The sequence below is a fragment of the Trichosurus vulpecula genome, chromosome 1, assembly GCF_011100635.1.
Source record: "Trichosurus vulpecula isolate mTriVul1 chromosome 1, mTriVul1.pri, whole genome shotgun sequence".
Lineage (NCBI taxonomy): Eukaryota > Metazoa > Chordata > Mammalia > Diprotodontia > Phalangeridae > Trichosurus > Trichosurus vulpecula.
In genome coordinates, this window is record NC_050573.1 from 17220359 (window position 1) to 17245846 (window position 25488).

A 25488-nucleotide genomic window follows, 5' to 3' on the forward strand; every position below is an offset into this window, starting at 1 on the left:
TCCCAGTCCTGAAGCCGGCAGTCTAGCTGTGGTCTGCCAGAGCCCCATGGTACCTAGGTAAGGGTTGAGACACCTCCTTCACCTCCCGTGTTTCATCAGCCCCTCATCTGTAGGTCAGAGGCAGCAAGGCCTTTCAGAGAGAGTCACTCAGCCCTGTAGACAGTCTTTTTCATACCGACAGCTTCTTTTGCCTCTGCTCCTCCCATAAACCTAGAAACAAATATTGAACTGGCTGCACAGTGCCATGCAGACAGATAATTTCCCTTTGGGGTTAGACTGCACAAACATCGTCTGGTGAGTACACAGAGCTGTGTTCTAGCCAATCGTTCCCCATCACACATGGCATATAACATATTTACATCCCATGTAACCATAGAAACCTTCCTGTGCTGGGGAGGGCTCTAGGATTGCAGATTCCACGGGAAGAGATGAAGAAAGCCACAGGGCGGGATGCCACCTCTCATTCAGCGACTTCCTCATCATTTAGCAATTAGGCCTGTAGAATCTATTCACCTTTCTCATCCAGTCCTTGTTACACCCCTAGAGTCCTGAATATACATAAGGAGATAAAAACAGCGAAAGAGACTATTCTCAGAGCTGGTTTTGCTTCTTTTTATCACCTGCGCAATTTACGCTTCGTTAATTATTGTTGGAGTTTGCGCTGCTCTTTGCTTGGGGATGCGTGTGTCCCGTGGGGAGCCTCTGCCTACAGGAGGTAGCCACGTTCACCCTGCATCATCTTCACGTCTTTCAGCTCCCACGAGGAGCTAGATAACAAAGTGTTGTGGGATGCAAAACATCAGGGTGGGGAGGACAATGGAACGGGAGATGCCAGAGCTGGAAGCAGCCACAGAACCAGTGTCACAGCCTCCCCACAGCAGGGAGGGCCTCAGAGAAGAAGGATCACAATGCAGGAGCATCAGGGTATTTCAGGCTTGCAAAGTCCTTCCCACCCACCCACTGCACCTCCTTCGATCTGCATGAGGACCCCGTGATGTTGGTCATTGGAGTATCATTAGCCCGTTTTATATACGAATGCACCAAGGCCCAGAGATGCAGCCTGCTTTGCTTATGTTAGCAAATCCTATCAAAAGCAGGATACAAACCCAGACATTTCTAACAGGCACGCTGTCCACTGTGCCACACTGCCCTCAGGACAGAGAAGCCCAGAGCTGGAGGACGCTGCAGAGACCTTTAGATCCTTCAGGGATTGGAGGGCCCGCTGGGCATGGGTCTGGGGGGGGGCTACCCACATGCCCCCTAGACGTCCATCCCATTTCCTTTCTGGTGCCTGCAGAACGATGATCTATTATTTAGCGCCTCCCCGGCACCACTCACTTGCAAAGTGCTTCACAATTATTTATTAATTATAAGCCCTCCGAGGGCCTGGGGACTACAGAGTTCCATCTCGTTTCCAATTAATTTTGCGCCTTTCCATTGGGTAAATGCATATGTTTGTCAGTGCTTTTAACGGAGCCAGGAATTCCCATGGTTCTTTTGTCTGGGACTGGTGTTTTAGGGAGTTATAGACAATGTCATCCCAGCCTGCTTGGAGCTGGTAGGTGACCTGTGCGCCCCCTGCTGGCCTGCACTGGAGCAACAAGCACACTTTCTTCCAAGAATCACAGAATTTTAGTCTTGAAAGAGACCTCAGAGGCTCCAAAGTCCAAGCCTGTCCATCATTTTATTGATGTGGAAACTGAGGCCCAGAGAGAGAAAGCTTAGAAGCCAAGCCTCCCGGCTGCCCCTGCCCCACGCTGGGTCCTGGATCAACTCTGACAAGAAGATGCTCGAACCCGGACAGCTGGGGAGTGGCTTTTCCTGTTGTTGTGATGATTATTTTCATTATTATTGTGATTCAGCCGATGATATTAGAATGCAGAGGATGTTCCCCACTAGCTAATAACCATCTAGGTTGTGTGGGGGGCTTCCACTTCTTGACAATGTCTTTTCAAACCCTCGGGCTGCTTTGGCCCCCGCTGTGTGCACGCAGCTGCTGAAGCCTGGGGATGGGTATCTGCCAAGGGCTGCCTGGGACAGCCCGGCATCTGGAGGAAGGGAAACCAGTGCTTTCAGAAAATCCAATTAGACAGAAACGGAGATTTGCCTGGCTACTGGTTGGACGGTGTAGAAGACCTGAGACCCCTCTTGATGCCTCCTTGCTTTGTTCCTGGGCTGCTGCCCAAAAGCCAGAACTCTGAGTTCGCAGGTAACCACTGGGCCCCATCAGGAGATAGTTAACAAGAGTACAAACCGTGGAAACTCCAGGACCACCAAGAAGAAAAAGCCAAGCAGCCGTTGGAGGGCCTGCGTCGTCTTCCGCTCTCTCCAGTCTGTTAGACGGGGTGATAATTGTACTGCCAACCTCACAAAGTTGTTTTGAGAAAAACGACTTTGTAAATTGTACAGCAACATGTCATTGTGAATATCATAAAGAAAGAGCATGTGATATGATATGGAAGGGCAGCACAGCACAGCTTGGCTCCACATCTGAAGGGTTGCTTCAGCCGCTCACTGCTTATTTCAAGGCAAATCACCTGGCCTTTCTGAGCCTCAGTTCGTCCATCTGTAAAGTGGGTATAAAAGTACTCAAGCTGCCTACTTCCAAGAGTTGTAATGAGGAAAGCGGTTTGTCACCTTACAGTGCACACATGAGAGGCTGCTTTGCCCACTGCAGCCGGGTGAGGCATCGGATGCCGGGTTTCTAGTCTGGGCTAGGTGACCTTGGGCCAGCTGTTCCCGTAGCCTCCCACACACCTGATTCTCAGTTTTCTTCACTGTAAAAATAAGGGGGTTGAGCCAGCCGACTTCTAAAGGTCCTTCTGGTACCACTCTGTGTCTCATTTTCCCTCCATTCTGAACCTCCTCAGAAAGCATCTTTCTACGCTATCCCCCAGAACTCTAAATGCCCACTCAAAATAGGTCAGCAGACACTTGTTAGGCACCTACTATATGCGCTGAATATGGCTAAAACTTGGGAGCAGTAGACCCTTGAAAAAATACAATTTTTTAAAAAACCCTTCATTTCTCATTGGCCAATTGTGCCCTGAATTCTAAAAGCGAGTCCCCTTTATCCAGATCAGACATTCTCGGTTTGGTAGCATACTGACACTTTTCAATGGTGTGACTTATCCAGAATTTTTAAGTGTGTGCAATTTACCTAGATTTAGAAGATTATAAATAAAGCCCCCCCTTTCCTCATTAAGGGGATCACAGGGTATTAGAATATGCATTTTCATTATGATATATTGTGGATTTCTGAATGTATAATAACTCTGAGGGGGGGCATTCTCACAGCATTACATGGGGTTTGAGCTGCGTGACTCCCATTAAAAGCAGACACAGTGTGAGCTTTGCTATAATATTCTCATTATCCTAAACCCTCATCTCTTTTTCATTTCTTAAAGGGGTCATTTGGCTGTTTAATATTAGTGCCCTCATTGGAAGCAAAAACCTTTAAAGGCTGAGCCAGGCCAGTCGTCAGAGCTACTAATAAAGGGCTCCCAGGCTGCATGCTCAGGATCCTGGGGCTTTGTAGGTTCCTTTGTTATAGTCACACAAACACCCTTAAATAATATATAAGGTGTATCCTGTGTACGCAAATATCCCTGCCCATTTGCATTCTCTTATCTTGGGTGAGTGAAGACAAAGAGCCTTGGTGGAGGCCATTTTTAGTGACAGGAAATGTTTTCTAGGAGAATGTGGAGGCAGAGGCGTTGGGGGCCTGGGGTATGTGGGTGCAGGGGCTGCTGAGAGAGGCTCAGAGGCCCAGAGCCTGATGCACAGAGCCCTGAGCTTCTGGGCTCTTGGCTCCCCTTAGAAAACCTGTCCCTGATACAATGGAACCACAGCATTAGGGGCTGCTAACATATTCTACCTCAGTCAGTTTTTCAGATGAGAAAACCACAGTGCTAAAGAAGAGCTCTGACCTACCCAGGGTCACACAGTACCCAAAGCTTTGAATGGGCCCCTGGGCCTGGGACCCCTAAACCAAGGTTCTTTCTCCTGCTGCTCTGGGGCACCTGGATCACCCTGCTGGTCCCCCAGGGCACTAGGATGGACCATTTATTTCAAAGGGCCATTGCTGTGGGTGTCACAGGAGCAGTTGGGGTCCAGGTTTCATCTGGAAAGTGAAGAGGTCACACTTGGCCAGGGACTGTTAACCATCTTTGATGTGTCACGGACCCCTCTGTCAGTCAGTCTGGCAAAGCCTTGAGGACCTCTTCTCAGAATAACACTTGTAAATGCATAAAACAAAATGCAGGGGCTTACAATGGAAACAGATTTATGTTGAAATACAGTCGTCACAATCATTTTCTGACATAAGCTCTGATATCAAAGTGCCTGGTAAAGAACTCCTGCCCTGGGTAACCTTGAAGGTCTGATCCAACTTGAAATTCTGTGAAATTCTAATAATAAGATGATATGTGTAAACAAAAGCTCTTTCCTTTCCTCCACCCCACTCCACCTGCTCAAGAAAAATGGCTTTAAATTCATTTATTCCCATCTGTTCATTTGCAAACAGTGACTATATAGAGAGAAGGGAATCGATCAGGGATGATATAGTGTGGGACGTAGACCAGGAGACCCCTGAATACACACACGCACACACATGTGTACATCTATGTGTATGTGTGTACATATGTACGTGTATACACACAAATATACGTATGTATCTGCAAACATGCAAATGTGTGCCCTCCTGCCTGAAGTGGGGAGTGAGAGCCAGGGGGAGGAAGGAAATCCACCCCCACTCACTCACTGAAGACAAGGTGCCATTTTTTTGGTAAAGACAACAGAAGGTACAAAGTTCCCTGTTGTCTGTAAATCAGGACTGTGCGTGTGCAGCTGTCTTGCCTCCAGATCAGTACAAATCCATGTTCTAGGACTCGCCCTCCCCTCTCGGACACCTTGGGAGAGGCCGTTTGGGATTCCAGGAAGGCGGTGGAGGGAGGGCATTGGACAGCTACAGTGAAGAAGCCCTTGCTTATTCAGGTGGCAGCTTTCTTTTCCTCTACAAAGGTGAAATGGCAGGTTTGGTGCTTGGGAAGAGGATGAGGTATATGAAGAGTGCTGCCCTCAGAATCAATAAATCTGGGGTACAGGCCTGGCTCGGGGTGACTTTTGACAGGACGTGTCTCTGGAGCAGCTCAAGAAAATGAGCCAAGAAATTGGATTGTGGAGATGATCCTGGGCTGAAGCCCAGCTGGGCGTGACTAGACTTAGGAGACAGCGAGCAGGGACATCAAGGGTGCAAGAGAGGCGATAGGTGACCAGTCAAGCCTGTAGAGAGCAGGGGTACCAGGAGACTGGGGGATTGAGGTGAGGCTCAGATAAAGTTTAGGAAGAAAGAGGCAAGGATGGCAGGGCAAGGTCGGAGCAGAATGCCAGGCTTCTGGGTTCCACTGAACTCAATAAAATGTCATTAAGCCCTGGGGGTACAAAGATGAAAACAAAAGTCTCTGACCTGGTGGCATTCACTTCCTGTCAAGAGAGCAAGGAGGCAGGTGAGTAAATACAGCAGGGGAGGGGCTGCATCTGTGATTTCATTCATTTAGGGACCTCCCAGGTGAGGAAGCTCCTTCAGCCAGTGCAGGGCAGTGCCCTCTCTGCCACATGAGTCTTAAGTGCGAACATGTGAGGGGCTAAGACGTGGGCCCTGAGGCTGGGCCCCTGTGAGGCAGAAGGGAGGGGATGCCTTCCAGAGGCAGCAGATTCCGTGTGCAGAGGCCTCAGGGGACAGCTGGCAGAGCCTGGTTATGACCAGAAACATTGGTGAGAAGCAGCTGGTGGGGAGATGTCTTTAAATGCCAGGCCAAAGACAGCAAATAGGGAGCCACGGAAGATGGCTGAGTGGAGGGCGTCATGTTCAGATCTACGTTTTAGGAATTGGCAGCTTTGTGGACTATGTATGGAAGTGAGAGGGCCGATGAACAGGCGGCTCTCACGAGCCACGTGAGAGGTGAAGGCCGTGAACGTCCAGAGAGGAAGGAATGTGAGGGATCGTCATAATGGCTTGGCCACTGATTCAATCAGCAGGCAGGCACTACAAGCCCATTGTGGGTCAGGCCTGGGCTTCTTGCTAGAGACACAAATACAAAGAATAAAGCTGTCTCTGCTTTCAGAGAGCTTATACAGTAGTGGGAGAAACAAGAGCAGGTGTAAGTATATATGGAACGAAGAGAATAAAATAAATAAATACAAAATCATTTGGGAGGGAGAGAGGGTCCTGGTAGCTTTGGGGGTCAGGAGGCTTCATACCAGAAGGTGGAACTTGAAGGAGAAGAGGATTCTAGAAGGGAGGGTATGCCAAGCATGGGGGATGGTCAGTGCAAAGGCCTGGTGGTGAGAGATAGAATGCCATGAGTGAGGAAGAGAGAAGGCCAATTGGGCCGGATGGAAGAGCTCCAAAGAGAATTAAGCTTCAGAGAGGTTAGAGCCAGCCTGGGATTGAGGTCTGAATTTGGAGGCAGGGTGAGAAGAGGGATTGGGGGAGGGACAGAGAAGAAAGAGGAGGAAAAGGGAGCTAGAAGAGGCCTTAGAAGATCAAACCCGACCCGCTCATTTTACAGATGAGAAAACTGAGGCAGGCAGAGGTTAAGTGGCATGTCCACTCACACAGCTAGTATCTGAGGCAGTTTTTGAACCCAGGTCCCCCAACTCACAGGTAGTGTTTTCTCCACTATGCTATCCTGCCTAAAAAAAATAAATAAAAAAAAACTGGGCCAGAGAAAAGTGAAGAGATGTCACTTTTACACAGTAATGTCTGAGGTGGGATTTGAACCCAGGTTCTCCGACTCCAGAACAAATGTTCTTTTTGCTGTCCTGCCTCAGGATGCTCCTGGGATATCCCGGTGAAGCTATCCAGGAAGCAGAGGTTAATCTGGGATTGTAGGAGGTGAAGGCTGATGGCCCCTTCATTGTCTGCTTAGAGATACTTGGCTGCTCGAGAGCTTTTGAGACTGAGGAAGCGACCCAAGACAGAGCCTTGGGGACCCTACATTTACCAGTGTCCTTCCTCCTCCTCCTTACCTAGTATGCTGGGGAGCAGATAATACTGAAGGGAATAGTCAGTTATGTGGTGTCTTCTGGAAAAAGCCAGGTTTCCATGAGTGCAAGGAGAGTGTGAAAAGAAAAGACTGAAGAGGAAGTTCCAAGGGGAGAAAGCATCCTGTCCCCCCAAGAAGAACAAGCCAGTGCTCTCAGACAAAGCCCCAGTTCCCCTACCCTAGTTATGGCTTGGGGGCAGTAGATTGGGCCTACAGTGTGGATTTATTGTGTAGGGAATGGAGAGCCATTGTGAATGTTTGAGTGGGGGAGGGCCTGTGTAAGGCTTGGAGGGAGGAGAGGTATCCTGTGTGACAAAAGACCCATTAGAAATCTATTGCGATATTCTGGGCACAACTAATAACAGTTTGAAATTCATCAAAAATCCCAAACCTCATTTTAATCCTTAAATTGAACCACCCTCCCCCATCAAGCCTTTGGCTAGAGCTAATAACAAGTAACTTAATTTATTATGTGAGTTACCTCTCCATCCCCAGCCTTCCTCCATCCCCCAAGAGGAGCTAATGGGTAGGGAAAGCCAGAACACAGGCAGCAGCAAGATGCGAGGGTGACCCACCCATGGGCTGACAAATCCGCCAACAATCCAAGCTGTATCTGGAGCATCTTAGGTCATTTAGTCCCATGGCGAAGGTGATTCACGCACTCTTGTCCCACAAAGCAGTGAACAGAGCTTCCAGTCAATAGGTACGTCTGAGAGGAGGCGTGTCTAACGAGAGCTTCATCCACTTTGATGGCAGAGAAGCTGGAAAGGAGTGAGGGCAGCTGCCAAGTCTGGGGGAAGCAGGGGAGACCCCTCCAGGAGGGCACGAGGGCCATCCTTAGCCCCTTCTGCCGGCAGGGTTAGTACCTGGGGGAGTTCGTGGCACTGGCCATTTCAAAGAGCTAAACTCCATCGAAGGCATCCCTCTGAATGTCTGAGGCTTAGCAGAATTATAAATAATCAGAAAGCGGCTTCATTTGGCGTATGAGGAAACTGAGCAGAGAAGCAAAGCCCTTGTCTCAAGCTGCAACGAATCCAGTTCAGTATGTATTTATTAAGCACCTACTGTGTGCAAGGGTCAGTGCTTGATCATCTAAGGGGAATGGATCCAGACCCAGCAGGGAAGCAAAGGCCCCAAATGCAAAAGGAGCTGACTGACTCCATCCTCATCCGTATCCATGACACTCAGTCCAATTGATGGCCAATTTCATCCCTTATCCTTCCTACACACCCGACTGTAGAAAGCTGCCTTATGAACCCTGACAGCACCCCCATTTGGGGTGGCAGAGGAGCAGGACCTCTCTGCTCAGCTGGGTAGAAGCCAGAAAGGAGGAGAGAAGATGGGGGGAAAACAAAGACGCGGTGGGGAGCGCCAGGTTCCCAATGTATGTGGGGGAGAGAGTGCAGCCCTATAGGGATTTTAGTTTATTGAATAAGTCACGTGATGGCTTGAATTCCTTTTCCCATTAGCATGAATGTGGTCCTACAGCTTCCCTTTTGAAAGCACACAGCAGCTCCTTCATCAGCTCCATGCCTGCCCTGGAGAAGAAAGCCAGAAAGCCAGGAGAGGCTTGCAGGCATAGCTGCTGACCTCAGAAGCTCAAGGGTAAACATTTCAGGGACGCCGTGCAATGGCATGTAATTTATAGGGTACCTCATGAACTTCAGGTGAGAGGGACAAGTAGGGAAAAGCAGCATCAGCCTGCTGGGGAATATTTCAGAGATGACTGGAATAGCCAAGCACCCACAATTCAATGGAACAGACTGTCTCCCAGGAGGAAGTGAAATGAAGTGTAGGCAGGACCTGGAGGAGGAGGGGGATAGGGGGAAGAAGAAGGGGAGGAGGAAGAAGAAGGGAGGGGGAGAAAGAAGAGGAGGGGGAAGAAGAGGAGAGGGGGAAGGAAAAGGAGGGGGAAGAAGAGGAGGGGGAGAAAGAGGAGGGGGAGGGGAGAAAGAAGAGGAGGAGGAAGAAGAGGAGGAGGAAGAAGAGGAGGGGAGGGGGAAGGAAAAGGAGGGGGAGGGGGGAAGGAAGAAGAGGAGGGGGAGGGGGAGAGGGAGAAAGAAGAGGAGGGGGAGAGGGAAAAAGAAGCGGGGGAGGAGGAGAAGGAAGAAGAGGAGGGGGAGAAACATGGAGCGTCACAAGGACCACAACCACCTCCACTCAGAGTTAAAAGTCTTCAGGTCGGCTGATGCTGGTCAGCCCTGCCCGCCTCCCACCACCTGTTCTAGGGCACGGTGTGATAGACAGAGCCCCAGAATCCTGCTGTGAATTGGGCCTTGCTTGCCCTGACTTGGATGTCCCTGGTGGGTCACTCTCCTCCCATGGGCTTCAGTTTCTTCCTCTCAATGATCTCTCGGGTCCTTCTGACTCTAAACCCTGTGAATTCCTAAACATGGTTACCCCCGTTTTACAGATGAGGAAACCAAGGCTCTCCAAAGCCGAGTGCCGTTGCCTCACTGGCCCTCAGGTCCTCCACCTTTGTGCACACCATCCTTCATTCCACCTCCTCGTTCTCTTTTTCCTGATTGTTCAGGCCTCTCTGCTGTCCCATCAGCTCACTTTGGTCCAGTCCACTTAAGCCAATAGCTGTAATTCCTGAGAACAAGGTCACCCCCACTATGAAGAGCCCCCCGAGATGACGGAGCTGCCTGCTCACCACAGCCCAGCATCATCACCCTCATTTCACAGAGGAAGAAACAGGCCCGGGTCACCCTGCTAGCAGGGAAGCCCAGCCAGGGCGCCTGACTCCAAGTGCCTCGCTTCTGTCCTGCTCTGCCTGGACAACGTGTCAGCTTCGACTCCCCGTCCTGCTGTCAGACAGGCCTGGGGAAGAACAGAGACGTGTTCTTGGCTTTATTTTTTTCTTAATGAGACGCACAAACCAGCAGCAGTCACTTTGTAGGAGGCTCTCAAAGCTCTGGTGGTTTCAAATCAAAGACAAGGCAGCGACAACTTGGACTTTTTAAATAGCAAGGTTAAGAAGAAAGAAAAAAATTCCCAAGGAGAATAAGGTTAGGAAAAATCTGAGGGTCCCCAAGCAAAGCTGGCTGGCTCTGGCCTTTGCCCTGCTTCTGCATTGGCTCAGTATTCCTTGGTGTCATGAGAGAATGCCTGTTAGAAGCTCACAGGCTCCTGGGCTGTCCAAGTGAAGAGATCTTGGCTGTCACCTCTCTCCCTCTCTCTTCCCATCTTGGTCAGTGCCCTTCAGTACGTCCTTTACTGGTTGGTAGCATCCCAAGATTGGCGGAGCTGGAAGGGTCCTCTAGCCCCACTCACACCCCGAGTCAGCTTCTTTAGGGCATGCCTCACAGGCGGCCCTCCAACCTGAGCTGGCAGACCTCCTGGGAGGGGCCGCAGCCCACTCCACTCAGGGGTGACCCCTCTCATTGTGGGGAACTTTGTCCTGATATCAAAAATAAATTGAATTCTTTGCAACTGGCACCTGCTGCTACTGGTTCTGACCTCTCAGGCCAAGCAGAATAAATTTGAACCCATTTCCACATAACAGTGTTTCAGAGCCTTGAAGGCAGCCCCCTTTCTATGCCCCCCAGCCCCAGTCTTCTTTTCTCCAGGTTTTTCAGTAGGTAGATCCTCATGGGTCTTCATCCACAGTGTCTCAGTTTCCTTCTCATACCATCACAGTCCAGATTTGGCCTGGCTGGCAAAGAGCACAGTGACTCCCCTCCTTCCTGAGAGTGTTGCGCTTAATGTTATGCAAGCTGAAAGGAGCTTCTCAGCCTCCACAATGGTGCTACTTATTTACATCCTGCTCCCCAATCCCTGAAACCCTGTTCTTTTGCAGGTGAATCACTATCTGACCAGGCATCCCACATCCTGTGACTGTGAGTTGATTGTTTGGATCCAAGTGTAAAACTTTACATTGATCCCTACATTACGTTGATCCCGCTCCATGCTCGACCCCACCAAGACCTTTTGGCTCCTGTGGGCTGGCAATCCCTCCCAGCTTGGTATCATTTACACATCTGACACCCGCCAGCCATGCCTTGCTACTCAAGGCATTAATAAAATCCCAAAGGGCACAGAGCCAGGCCCAGATCCTGGAGGTGCTCTCTTGGAGACCCCCTGCCACCATTAAACTGACTAAGCTGTGTTATCATCTCTCCCCCATCTCTACCTTTTGTTTCAACAATCCGGCTAGCAGCTGTTGTGGGGGGTGTAAGACCAACCCAAGCCCAACAACAAGAATACTACCAGCACGCTGCGAAAACACAGGTTCTTTTGATCTGCTTAACCAAGCAAAGCGACGTTACGGGGTTGACAAGCTTACTTTAATTCAGCATACAAATATCATTCACTTAGTTCAGGGGAAAAGACCAGCACCCTAAACTTCAGAGCAAAATACAAACAAATTACAAACATCAACAGACAGACCAAATACAGATTCATAGTTACCAACATCTAAGTTCAGCCCAGGAGGTCATAAAAGGGGCTGGCCCAGAGTCACGCGAACCACCACTGCTGTGGGTAAGAGCTCCCAAGAATAGAAAGCCAACCCCTGGTTTTATATCTTTTTCAGCGTCAGGGGTGAGTCACACATGTGACTCACCCATGTGACCTAAAATCGTCACAAAGAGGCGACTTAAACCCATGTGGTCTAAGAGCCTCTGATGTCCCAAACCTATCACTCAAACTCATGTGTAAACTAGGCCCTCCCCTGAGTTAGCCCCACCTTGGGCCCCACCTTAGTTACCAATCCACACCCACATAGGTTTTACACCTAATAGGGTTTTGGGCCTGGGGCTTAGCACCAAGTAAGGCTCAATGAAATACACTGAATTACTCAAAGGAAACAAAAGCCAACTAAGTGCTAAGAGCCCATTTTGCTTACCAACACACCTTTTCTCTAAAATAGCATGAAGTACAAAGCATCAGATGCTTGGCTTTGACTCTGAGTAAATGACGCCTGCCTGTAGCACTCCCCTGATCTGCCACTGTAACAGTCTCGCTAGAAAGGGAAGGAAGCTTAGTCCCACCTGAGCTGTTTTCGAGGGTGCTGGGCTGGCCCCTGGTGGAAACTGCTTCCCCCTTACTGTTCACTGATCAGCCACAGACACTGCCCAGGGACCCAAGTCAAGCTCCCCAGCCTGTAGTTTTCAGGTTCTCACCTCTTTCTTTTCTGGGAGATTAAGACATTAGCCTTCTCCAGGACTACAGCACTTCCTGTCTTGTCCATGGTCTCTGCTCATGCCAGGGGCTCAACACTGACAGCCACCTTTTCCTTCTGTGCTGGAGGATAGAGTTCACCTGGCCCCAGTCCCCGGAAGTCGTTGGAGAGAACCCTGCTCTCTGAGTATCTTCTTCCTGATCTTGGTGGTCAGTTAGACAAGCTTGTTCTCTCCTTTCCCACCCAACGGTCAGCATCCCAAGAAGGGAAGACCAAAGATAAATGAGAATTAGGCGGCTGTTAGTGATGGGCCCGTCTGCCCAGTAGGTGGTCATCTCCATTTTCTGAGTCTCCCCTTTTCCTCAAGTGGAGTTAACAAGCCAACAGCCCCCATTTGTAGCTTCCTTGTTGGCCTCAGCCCACTCTGGGCTTTCTCCTCTGTACTCTGCCTTTCTAGATCCAGGCCCCATCCTGCAGCCATCCTCCTCCTGGCTTCCCCGCCTGTGCTAGTCTGTCTTCCTCATATGATAGGTTGGGTGGTGTGGGCATCGGCCTCTTCATTGAGTCCTTGAGGCGTTTTCCTACTAGCTGTTACTTCACGATGTACATGTAATAATGCCAAACCACTCTTGTAGGGTTTATGGAATAATCTGGGAGAGAGGCAGTATAAAGAGTTACCATCCCCATTTCACAGAGGGGAAAACTGAGATTCAGAGATTTTAAGTGACTTGGGTGAAGTCATAACGCCAAAAATGCAGGTTCTGTGACTACAGATCCAGGGCCCTTTGTGCTATGCCTGACCCATGATTGTCAGTAATGTATTTTTGTAGTGACCTGTCCTGTCAGAGTACCCCACTTTCCGTTCCTCTATTATGAGGCTTTTTTTGGGTTTCTGATGGAAATTTCATAAATGATATTCTCTACTTTCCTGCCTTCTCAGGCAGAGGTTAAGGAACAGGATTTGGTCTTTTCTCTGTGACTCAGGGACATCTTTCAAACAGCATTATTGTTTTATTCTTTAATTCAGTCATGCCCTGAGGGCCTGGGGAGGGGTGTAGAATTGCTGATCCCCGCACTCACTAGCCCAAGACTTGTCTAAGGCTAAGTAGCCCAGCAATTACGGCATCTCCCCGAGTTTGATCTTCTTGAGGAGAACCCTCCAAGTTCCTTCAAGTGATATTTGTGCAGCCTTGGCTCTGACTTTGGGATATGTTCCAGGCTGTCAATGTCCTTCTAAAAATATGACTGCCCCAAACTCAAGAGGTCACCCCAATTGGGATGAGACTGGGGGACATGCAAGGCATCTCTCCCATGTCCCATCCCTCACCCTAGGCCCATGGCCTCTCTGGATACCTCCTCGTCCTTATAGGCTAGCCACGCTTCTCCCCATTCTCTCCTGGTGAGAGCATCAGTAAAACAACCACCAGGGAAAACAAGAGGCTAGAAAGTGTCCCCGGCTCAGAAGGACAAAAATCACAGATTTTATATTGTCACTAGAGAGAAGCTGCTTCCCTTGGCACAAGGTGCCCCACTCCCCACCAGTGTGAAAAATGTGAAAAAACATAGGGAAATCAGTTCAGAACCATCCCCAGCCTGGGAAGAACAAGCAAGAGCCCATGTGTGGCCAGGTCTGCTGCGTTGCCTTCATGGTTCCCTTTTCTAGACTTCAAAGACTTGTTCCAAATGGAACGATCCCTTACCCCACACACACCCTGCCCCCAGAAAGGTGATCATTCTCTGGGTTCAGTACCTTTGTTAGCTTCTGGGAAGGGGCAAACTTTGGAAGAAGAAGATTCTAAAAATGATCGTTCACCCTCTCTTCGCATTCGTGGATGTCTGCAGCAGAAAATCAGGCGCACTTAGGAAGCTGGCTCACACAGCAAAGAGCAGCGGGCCTGCATTTCCCTGTGACCTGACGTTTCTGTGTGACTCACACTGTCTGAATTCCAACATCAGTGGGATTTGGCATTAGACTCTCCACCTGCAGTTAAAGAGAAAACCCTTGGCCAGGGGTCATGAGAAGAGAGTGATGGAGTTTCGTAAAACAGAGGCCCCCATGAAAATGTTCTCAACATGACATGGGAAAGAATGGGAGCAGCCTCCCCAAAGTGTCCTTGCATCCAGCAGGCAGACTGGCAGGGTAGATGGAGTGAAACGTCTCCCTGGGATTGGTCTGTCATGGAGGCGGCAAACGTTTCCTGGTACCTGCTGCACCCAAGGCCCTCCTTGGGTGGTGTTTGAGGGAGGACCAGGGCCAGGAACACAAAGGAGAATATGGAGAGGAGGATAGGAGAGAGGTCCAGGAGGGAGAACTCACACGGGGATTGTGGGAAGGAGTTCCTCACGTCACACAGCTACAGCTGGCAGCAAGACCAGTGGACTTGGAGTCATGAGTGGGGCTCAGATTCTGGATCTGTGTCATCTCCAGCAAGTCTCATGCCTTCTGGGCCTCAGTCACCTCTCCTGTAGAGTGGGCATAGGGGCTGTTGTTCGACATGGTCTCTGGTTTCCCTTCAGCACGGATGTGACTGCATCACTTGCCTCCTCATTGCCTCTGAATCCCACATCATCTCCTCTGTTTGGCCCTTACAGCCCTTAACCGCCTTGGCCCAGCCGACCTCGGCAGCATCTTATATGTCACTTCACCCCCCCCCCCCATTGCAATCCAGCCAAACCCACCTTCTCTCTGTTCCTCACACACGGTACACCTCCTCCTCTGTCCATACCTTGGCACTCCTCACCTATGCCTGGGATGCCCTCTCTCTTTACCTCTGAAAGAATCCATTTCTTCTTTCAACACTCAGCTCGAGAACTATCTTATATATGACTAGCAAACTTTCCCTGGGTGGCTAGTTAGCTCAGTGGATAGAGTGCTGGGCCTAGTGCCAGAAAAACTCATCTTCCTGAGTTCGTCCAGCCTCAAACACTTACAATCTATGTGACCCTGGGCAAGTCACTTCACCCTGTTTGCCTCAACTTCCTCATCTGTTGAATGAGCTGGAGAAGAAAATGGCAAACCACTCCAGTATCTTTGCCAAAGAAACCCCAAATGGGGGCACGAGGAGGTGGGCATGACTGAACTGAGAGCCTTCCCTGATCCTCTCAACTGCTGGTGCCCTCCCTTCCAAATTACCTACTCAACTACTCTGCATGCATTCACATTCATTAACTGTATACATTCAGACACGTCCTTATTGAATCCCCAGCACCTAACATAGTGCCTGACACATGGGCACCTAACAAAGCTTGTTGGTTGATTGATTACTAGCTCCGAAAACCACAACAACGTTGGAGGAGTTGAGGAAAAGCAGATTGGATGGGATTGGCCAAGGAGGGCTTCTTGGGGAACTGGAATCCTAATGGTTGGTGAAAGACTTGATTGGAGGAGGAAGAGGAGGAGGAGGGAGGCAGTTGCACGTTCCAGGTGAGGATAAGTAGGATGAGCCAAGCTCTAGCCACAGGAATGAGCAGCCCTTATGAGCAGTACCTGAAAGAAAACTCTTGTTGTGTTGTTGTTGTGTCATGTCCAACTCTTTGTGACCCCATTTTTGGCTGATGTTCTTGGCAAAGGTACTGGAGTGGTTTGCCATTTGCTTCTCCAGCTCATTTTACAGAGAGGAAACTGAGACAGAGTGAAGTGACTTGCCCAGGTTAACTATAGCTAGCGTCTAAGGCTGGGTTTGAACTCAAGTCATCCTGTTTCCAGGCCCTGTACTCTACCTACTGAGCCACCTCACTGCCCAAGAAAACTCTATTCCCAACAAAATTCTTTAGGAATAAAATTCCTCTTAGTCTTTTGATAGTTAACACCCCCTTTGTGGTGAAATTCTAGGTGTGTTATTTCCAGCTGGAAGGCAGCATTTGTATTTCAATACCTGGTCACCTCTAGCTTTATCTTCAAATACAGACGGCCATTTCTTTGCCTAGATAAATAGTTTTTAATTTAGTTCCATTCCGAACTCCAAATGATGGTATGAACTAATCCTCCAGATGGGACTTGGAGATGGCCCAATTCTTGTCTGATAAAGGCTCATCCGTCCACCTTGTGAGCCCTCCAGTATGGCTGTCTGCTCTAGCTCAGTATTCATTTTCATTGTCTACATGTTTATTAATAGTGATAAGTCCTGGAAAGGGGGAAGCCTGGGCTAGAGGGGAGTACGCTGTTGGCCCTCCACTAAGGAAGCCTCATGCTGGTGAATTAAGATTGCCGAATAGGTCTGCGATTGAAAGGCTCCAGGAAAATGGAACTCGGTGAGAAGGGCCCTTTGAAGATTTTAATTTTTTAACAGGATTGAAAACTGAAGCCTGGCTCAGAGCTTTTTGATGGCGCACGCGCGCATGCATGTGTGTGTGTGTGTGTGTGTGTAGACTCCTGGCAGGGATAGCAAATACAGTCATTTGACTTCAGACTAACAGAAGGTAGGTTCTATAAATAACAGCTGTTAGATAAAAATATGGATTAGGCGTATTGAGATGATATGGGGAAAAAAAATTCCTGGTATAATATACAGAAGCAAAGGATGAAATCCCATTGCATAAAAATACCAGCTTTTCCAAAGAGACGAGCATGTGTATGACAAAGACTTGAGTTACTGAAAAGAAACTATAATAACTTCTGTGCCGTGTCAAAGAGATTTAGATCTGGAGGCTCTGTGGAAAATGAAAGAATTTCAGGAGTTCAGAACAGGAGACTTTCCATCACCAGCCACTGGAGTGGAGCTGACAAAGCTCGTCTTCAGCATTCCTCCCCCCATCAAAAGCTGCTGTAGAAGTGGGCTCTGCTAACCCCAGTCACTCTGAGATACACATGACAGATAAGGCTTAAAGTGCGACTCCCCTTGGGGGTATTTTATTTTAAGAATATAAGACCTTCAGTACTCAGGATGGGGGTAGGAGACCTTTCTGACACCTGGGATGCTGCCGTAAAGCTTGCCAGCTCAGCCCTGCCTTATGACTGCCCCTCTCTGACCCACAAATCTCATCTCTTCTAATGGGTTTTTTTTTCTGTCGCCTCTTCTCTTCTGTGAATTATTTGAGGGCAGGGCCTGCATCCTTTGTGTTCATGTTTCCACTACCTAGCACCATGCCAGGCATGAGGGAGGTGCTCTGGTATTTGGGGGATGAATCATTAAAAGCTAGTAGAGTTGCTATCCTTACTCTCCACCACTGCTCTCAAACCACCACCCACCCCAAGCAGGGGTAGCAATGTCTGAGTCAAAAAGGCGCTGGGCGGAGTGTTCATGGGAAGGGTCTAGGTGGGAAGTGAGCTCTATCTCCCCAACCTTGGGAGAGTGGCAGATAAGACTGTGGCCCTTCTCATCCTGGGCCTTTCTTGGACATGAAAACTGACCAATCACTCAACAGGCGTCCTTCTGGCTCCTTTAGGGTTTCATGGATGCCCACCAAGCTTTCAGTCTGTCCATCTGTTTTCCGTCATTATTGCTACATCCACCTCGGGACAATTCAAAGAGTTCCAAGAGACCTAGTTTCTGGGTAATTTAATCATTTTATCAATAAGACCAGCATGTTTATTAGTAAAAGGATGGTCATTTTGCTGACTGTCTTAGACCAAAGACCCCTAATGGCGATGGGCCCGTAGTTTATATGCCCTTTGAAGAGTAGGTCTTCGTGAGGGTGACTATCAGCTCTGATTAGTTAACAATCCATGAGAAAATGACTACTACAATGAGAGGGTGGGCTATATTATGATGAGGGTCTTGGGGTACATGACTTGGATTACCCAAATCTTGATCAGAGACTTATCCATTTCCATGTCAACTGTCTGACAAAAGGGGGAATCAACCTTTCCCCAGATCTCTCTGAGCAGACATGATGAGCAGGAATATGCCCATTAGCCCAAACTTAGAATTTCTTTTACTGTCTTGGCCTAGGTCAATCTCTGCCTAAGGTTTCCCATGCTGGTTGGTGTCTAGAGGAGGAAATAGAAAAGGGGGAAAGCCTTGGTCCTAATACAATAATTAGTTATTAAATACAAGAGTATTCAATACTCATTTCTCACAGCCCAATCCCATAGGCCTTTAAGGGAAGGGAATAAGTATTCACACAGGGCACACTCTGTGGCCGGCGCTATGCTGAGCATTGTACCAGCGTGACCTCTTTTGGTCCTCACTACAACGCTGGGCAGTAGGGGCTTTTATTAGTCTCATTTTACAGGTGAGGAAACTGAGGCAGGCAGTCCCTGTGACTTTCCTGTGGAGATGGGACTTACCCCCAGGGTCTTCCTGACTCCTCTGCTAAGGCGCCCTGCCTTCTCCTGGGACATGCAGTATAGAAACAGGAAAGTGTGAGGTGTGTGTGGTATGTGAGTGTGAATACAAATGTATTGAGCTCCCTCTCTGTGCCTGGCACCATGCTAAGAGTGTGTACATGTGTTTGTGCATGCGTGAGTTGTATTTGTGTGTGTGTGTGTGTGTGTGTGTGCATGACAATAGGAGGAGGAGGGAATATTACATGTTCTTGGTGATTTTTTTTAATGAAATTTCTGACCTGCCTTGATTTTCGTGCTATTATTGAATGGTAAATCCAGAAGTCTGATAGGGACAGGCACAAGATGAAACCCATGCTAACCAGAACTGAACCACAGAGATCACAACATGGAAGAAGACTGGGGGGCATAATGTACCAGAAAGAGAGGAGGGGGCTCTTACTGTACCTTCCACTCAGAAACCAATCAGACGTGAAAGGTGTTGTTTAAAATCAGGACATCAAAAGTGTAATTGGACAAGTTTGTTTGAAAGCCAGGACTCTGGGGTGGAGGGGAGAATAGTAAAAACTGTTACAGTAGGAGGGGAGGGAGGCAGAGAGAGGGGGAAAGGGGAAGGGTGCTCTCCAGTGCCATCATGGACTTGGCCTCCATGCTCGTGGGCCACCTACAGGTCTCCCCAGAGCTATCAGCCCCCACACTCGTGGGCCATCTGCAGGTCTCCCCGGTGCCATCGGCCTCCACACTCATGGTCCATCTAAAGGTCTCCCCAGTGCCATCGGCCTCCACGTTCATGGGCTGTCTGAAGGCCTCCCCAGTGCCATCAGCCTCCATGCTCATGGGCCATCTGAAGGCCTCCCCAGTGCCATTGGCCTCCACCCTCGTGGGCCATCTGCAGGTCTCCCCAGTGCCATCGGCTTCCACCCTCGTGGGCCATCTGAAGGTCTCCCTGGTGCCACTGGCCTCCATGCTCACAGGCCATCTGAAGGTCTCCCCAGTGCCATCAGCCTTCACTCTTGTGGGCCATCTGAAGGTCTCCCCAGTGCCATCGATAGGCCTCCATGCCTCACAGGCCATCTGAAGGCCTCCCCAGTGCCATCGGCCTCCATGCTCATGGGCCATCTGAAGGCCTCCCCAGTGTCATCAGCCTTCACACTCGTGGGCCATCTGAAGGTCTCCCCAGTGCCATCGATCGGCCTCCATGCTCATGGGCCATCTGAAGGCCTCCCCAGTGTCATCAGCCTTCACACTCGTGGGCCATCTGAAGGTCTCCCCAGTGTCATCAGACTTCACACTCATGGGCCATCTGAAGGTCTCCCCAGTGCCATTGGCCTCCATGCTCATGGGCCATCTGAAGGCCTCCTCCCAGCTCTGAGAGATGGGTGGGGAAGGTTGGGTAGCTGAGGAAGTTGAGATTCTAGTTAGAATGATAGGAAGGTTTAGAAGAATAGAAAATGGAAGTGATGAGGAAGTGTTAGAGAGGTGTGGTTGTGGAGCCTGGCTGTGACTCAGTAGAAAGGATGGATTTGAAGTCAAAGGACCTGGGTTCAAAACCTGGCTCTCCCACTTAAGATCTCTGTGCAAGGCCCTTCCCCTCTCTGGGCCTCAGTTTCCTCATCTGTAAAATAAGGGTCTCAGATCTCTCAACTCTAAGTCCATGCCCTTATTATCCAATGGTTATGGGTCAAGAAAATCAATAAATATTTACAAAGTGCCTACTGTGTGTAAGGCCTGACTAGGGGCTGGGAATAGAAAAGTGACTAATTACACGGGGCTGATCCTTGGAGAGCTTCTTCTCTGGACTTGGAGTCAGACAGAAGTGGGTTCAAATCCTGCCTTGGATACTTACTGCCTATTTGGCCAGAGGCCAGTCACGTTCCTCTGTGACTCGCAGCGTCCTCATCTGTCAGTATCTCCCAGGGTTGACATGAAACTCAAATGAGGCGATTTACGTAAAGCGCGCGGCAAACTTTGAAACGCCATCTAAAATGTTGGCTGTCATTATGGTTACTAGAGAAATAAATGTCAGTCATGTAGAAACATCTGTGATGGAAAGGAGCCTTGGCTGGTTGTCCAAGGAAGGCACTAATTAATTGTTCTTTTATCTCCCGAGTGAGGCCCCAGAATTGCTGATTCCTCCTAAGAAGGACGATCGGTCCAGGGATGTAGGTCTGAACCTTGCGCCCTCTTGAGGTGCCTTTCTAGCTCATGCAGCTGTGATGGACTTGGCCGGTCCTAGCCCTGCCCCAGTCCAGGTTTTCCCAGTTTCGGATACCAGCGCCTCCCATCTCCTTCCAGCTTTTCAGCAATCATTTTCAAAAGCGAAAGAGAGACCTCTACCCTTCCTCTTGGTGTCTGGGCATCTTTTGCTTTTCCAATACATTTGGTGCTGCCTGGAAACCACAACAAACCATATAGGAACAAGCGAGCACATGGCTCCTGGCCCATCTCGCAGTCAGAGGCCTTGAACTGATTACACGTGATGGGGAGCACATGCTGGGAGGAAGTGCCTAATGAACTTTTCATTCTTTCCATTTTATCTTTTCGTAAAGATAAATTTTCTGGAAATGATGGGCCGCTTTGATGTGGTTTGGTCACGGTGCTCAGCTGTGACTGCTGGACCACAGTCGCGTGGCTGCTGTTTGCTCAGAGAGCTCCTCATCCATGGATTGCAGTTACTTGCGGGTTTTGGGTTAATGTCCAAGAAGCTTGCCCTCCATCAGAACAGAAGGACAACGGAGATGGGACTGGGGGAAAAAGAGATGTGAATGAGCCAAGGTGTCAGCTGGAGCATCAGAACCATGGCGGGCGAAGGGATGTCTGAAAGAATCTCTGCTAATGTTCCCTCAATTTCTGTCTCTTTTCATACTGTCATAATTAGCATTCTAGGATATCCAGTAGCGGTGGAGGGATGCGGCATCCTTATCTGATACCTGAACGCAGTGAGAAAGCTTCTAGTGTTTATCATTACCAAATAGTCTCAGTCTTCATTTTAGGGGCCTATGTTTTATCATATTAAGAGACCTCCCACACTTGTGCTCCCACAGGGTTCTTATCCTAAGTGAGCTTTCAAGGCTTTCCTGCATCTCTTGATCTCATCATGTGAGTTTGATCCTTTTCATGATTTGTGAAGTGTGCTATTTCCTAACAAGCTAGTCTTGTATCCTTTGTACAAAACCACCTTGACTTAAAAACAATTTCAACCAAAACAACAAAGGAACAGCTGAGAATTAGTATGTGGGAAAGATTAGGAGGCTGGAGCTTCAATAAAAATTCTTTTTGGGCCAAGTTCTGTTCTAGGGAAAGAGACAAGCTCTGGCGTGGACTCCCGCAGAGCTTGGTTCCTGGGCCATTTCTAGCTCACTGAGTGGAAGGCTGCCCACCTTGGAGGGTTTGATTTCTGGAGAGCTGGTGTTTCCAGAAGATGCAGATGCAGAGGACATCCTCAGCCGCTGGTAGCTCTCCCCAGAAGTACCATCTGTCCCGCCTCAGGAGTTAGCCCGTTGTCGGGTTTTGCTTTTGAATCTTTCAAGTTGAAAGAGCTCTTTTTTCCAGCATGCTTTGCCGCTTGGTAGAGAGGCAGCCAAGGGTGGTGGAGAAAAAGCCAGCCTTGGAGCAAGGAAGACCCCAGTTCAAGCCTCGCCTCTGACAGATCCTGGCATTGTGACCCTGGGCTAGTGATCCAGTCAACTCTCTCTGAGACAACACGTTGTATAAAAGGTACCAACCTGCTTTAGTGGTGGGACTTTCCTCATGTGAGAGTTCCCCATACAGATGAAATCATCAGCCCAGTACTCCTAACTTTCTCTGGTTGGAAGTACAAATCATTCCCATTTGATAGAAGAGGAAGCTAAGGCTCAGAGGATTTAATTAAGTTGCCTGTGGCCACACTGCCAGTAAATGTCAGAGCTGGGAATCCTTGGTGTAAAAGGAGAGTCATAGACAAGAGACAGACCCGAGGGGACATCAGAGGGTGGGCCCTCTGACGTGCCTGGCACCTCTGGTGGAGCAGGGACGTCCCACCTCGGGTCACGTCCCTGCTGCCTACCACTAACACATTGGCCCTGGAGATGCCCGTAAAGACTGGCTATAAATATCTGTTACACCACCTACTTGTTTTTCCCTTTAGGCTTAGTACTTGAGTGTCAAGAAACAGGAAGTAATCCTATTAGGAATTAAAATCGAAGTGAGAATTGTGTCTGCCGCCAGGGTGTGAAGGGAGCTAGGCAAAAGATGATGGAGGAGAGAACAAGCTGCGGCTCGTTCTTCTCACCTTCGTATCTTGCTGGGTGACAAGCAAAAAAATTGTCACAACTGAGCCGGCAGCAGCCTGTGGATGATTGGCGTGTCCCCGGGCGAAGGAGCCTGTTCTGAGATGCTTATACTCCCTCCAAGGGGCCGAGAATCCCCACGGAGCTTCCTAAGCCTTTGCCTATTCCTCTCCTCAGCCAAGGACAGTGGGGAAGGGGCCTGACATGTCTCCTGCCGGCTCTGGAGAAGGGCCAGTTATGTCCAGAGAGTCACTTGTTTTACAACCCCAGATAACTTCTTGCTCTTTCCTTCTATTTTCTGATCAAACCCTAATCCTCAGAGAGAAGACACCTGGTTTGTGTGGTGGCCAACGCAATGAGGAAAGGCAGCATGATGGGATGTAGAGAGCCCGCGACTTGGGTTCGAGGTCTCAGTGTACCTTACCAGCTGTATGACCTTGGGCAGGTCAGAGACCATCTCTGGGCCCCATTTCCCCCTGGAAAATGGAATGATTTAGGAAGCCTTCTTAACAAAGCCCCCAGCCTAATTGAAGATTCCCTCATAAGATCAGCCCAGGACAGCAAGAAATCCATCTGGATTTCACAAAAACTGCTGGGAAAATTGGAAAATGGTATGGCAGAAACTGGGCATAGACCAATACCTTATACCTTATACTGTATACCAAAATAAAGTCAAAATGGGTTCATGATTTAGGAATAAAGGCTGATACTATAAGCAATTTGGGAGAGCAAGGAATAGTTTACCTCTCAGATTTATGGGAAAGGAAAGAATTCATGACACAACAAGAAAGAGAGAGCATTACAAAATGCAAAATGAATAATTTTGATTATGTTAAATTGAAAAGTTTTTGTATAAAAAAAAGCCAATGCAACAAAGATTAGTAGGGAAACAGAAAATTGGGAGAAAATCTTTGCAACCAGTATCTCTGATAAAGGCCTTATCTCTCAAATATACAGGGAACTGAGTCAAATTTATAGGAATATGAGTCATTCCCCAATTGAGAAATGGTCAAAGGATATCAACAGACAGTTTTCAGAGAAAGAAATTAAAGATATCTATAGGCATATGAAAAAATGCTCAAAATCACTACTGATTAGAGAAATGTAAATCAAAACAACTCTTAGGTACCACATCTCTCCTGACAGATTGGCTAACATGACAAAACAGGAAAATGATAAATGCCAGAGAGGAGGTGGGAAAATTGGAACTCTATTACATTGTTGGTGGAGTTGTGAACGGATCCAGCCATTCTGGAGAGCAATTTGGAACTATGCCCAGAAGGCTATAAAAATACCCTTTGACCCAGTAATACCACTTCTAGGGCTGTATCCCAAAGAGATCACACAAGTGGGAAAGGGACGCATAGGTAAAAAATATTCATAGTGGCTCTTTTTGGTAGCAAAGAATTGGAAATCAAGGGGATGCCCATGAATTGGGGAATGGCTGAACAAGTTGTGGTATAGGAATGTAATGGAATACTATTGTGCTATAAGAAATGGGGAAGATATGGACTTCATAATAACCTGGAAAAACGTACACAATATAATGCTGCGTGAGGGCAGCAGAACCAGGAGAACATTGTACACAACCACAGATATATGGATTCCGTGATGACTAACTTTGATAGACTTGGCTCTTCTCAGCAACACAAGGTGCAAAGACAGCTCCAGAGGACTCACAATGGAGAATGCTATCTACATCCAGAGAAAGGACTATGGAGTCTGAAGGCAGACTAAGGCACACTGTTTGCTCTCCTTTTTTTTTCTTTTGGTTTTTTTTTTCTCTTTCGTTTTTGTTTTTTGGGGGTTTGTTTTGTTTTGTTTCTTCTTTCTCATGATCCATTCCATTGGTCATAATTCTTCTTTGCAGCTTGACTATTGTGTAAATAAGTTTAATGTGAAGTTATATGTATAAGATACATCGGATTCCATGCCATCTGGGGGGGAAGAGGGGGGAAGACAATCTGGAACTCAAAATCATGCGGAACTGAGTGTTGTAAACTAAAAATAAAAAAATCTTAATTTAATAAAAAAAAATCCCTCTGGGACAGTCAGGAGGATTCCACAAGATCATCCAGCATCCAGCAGGATGAGAGCGGGGAGGAGCAGCCCAGGGACAGCAAGCTGGACTCCATTCTCCTGCCCCCTAGCCCATGGTCCCCCGAGATGTCTGTCTCTTGATAGCTCTGTCCAAAAGTCTGGCTTCATGGGACCTGACCCGCCTGCTGAAGGCCGCCTGCCGAAGTCCACCTGCTGGCTCTTGGTCCAATAGGTCATGCAGGAAAATGTTTGGGAAAGAGGATGTTGGTGCTGGGGAGTCTCAAGTCTGTCTGTGGGCTCAATTTCACTTGGAAAGCCTTCCCATGAATTGGGGGTGAATCCCACCCATAGAAGGGCTTCCACCTAGAGAACGTGTGCCGAGCTTTCGAAAGATTCCAAGACGAGGCCCCGGCCTCGGGTGAATGATTCCTGCAGGCTCTGTGGATTTCCCAGCAGTCCCCAGCCAGACAAGGCTCGGTCATTTGGGTTTGGGCCAAGCAACAGACCTAGTGCAGGTGGGGGCTCCTGGTTTCTAGTCAGTCTCAGAGCCCTTCGAGATGCTGAGACAGTTTCTAACCAGGAAATGCCCATTTAAACAAACATGCAGCAGTTGCAACCTAGTATCCACCTTCCTTTTTGGGCCAGGCCTTACACTAAGCGTCCTAGAGGGTGCCGTCTACCTCCAGGCACTAGCTTTACCATCCACAAACAAGTCACTTTCCCTGAGTCCGTTTCCTCATGTGCATATTGGAAGCTGGGACCAAAATCAGAGGCTCCATG

General features: G+C 48.7%; 1 protein-coding gene across 1 annotated transcript in view; it reads left to right on the forward strand.

Moving 5' to 3' along the window:
• TTC28 (tetratricopeptide repeat domain 28) overlaps positions 1 to 25488 on the forward strand; it is a 330631-nt gene that overhangs the window by 246069 nt on the left and 59074 nt on the right. The window lies entirely within an intron of this gene.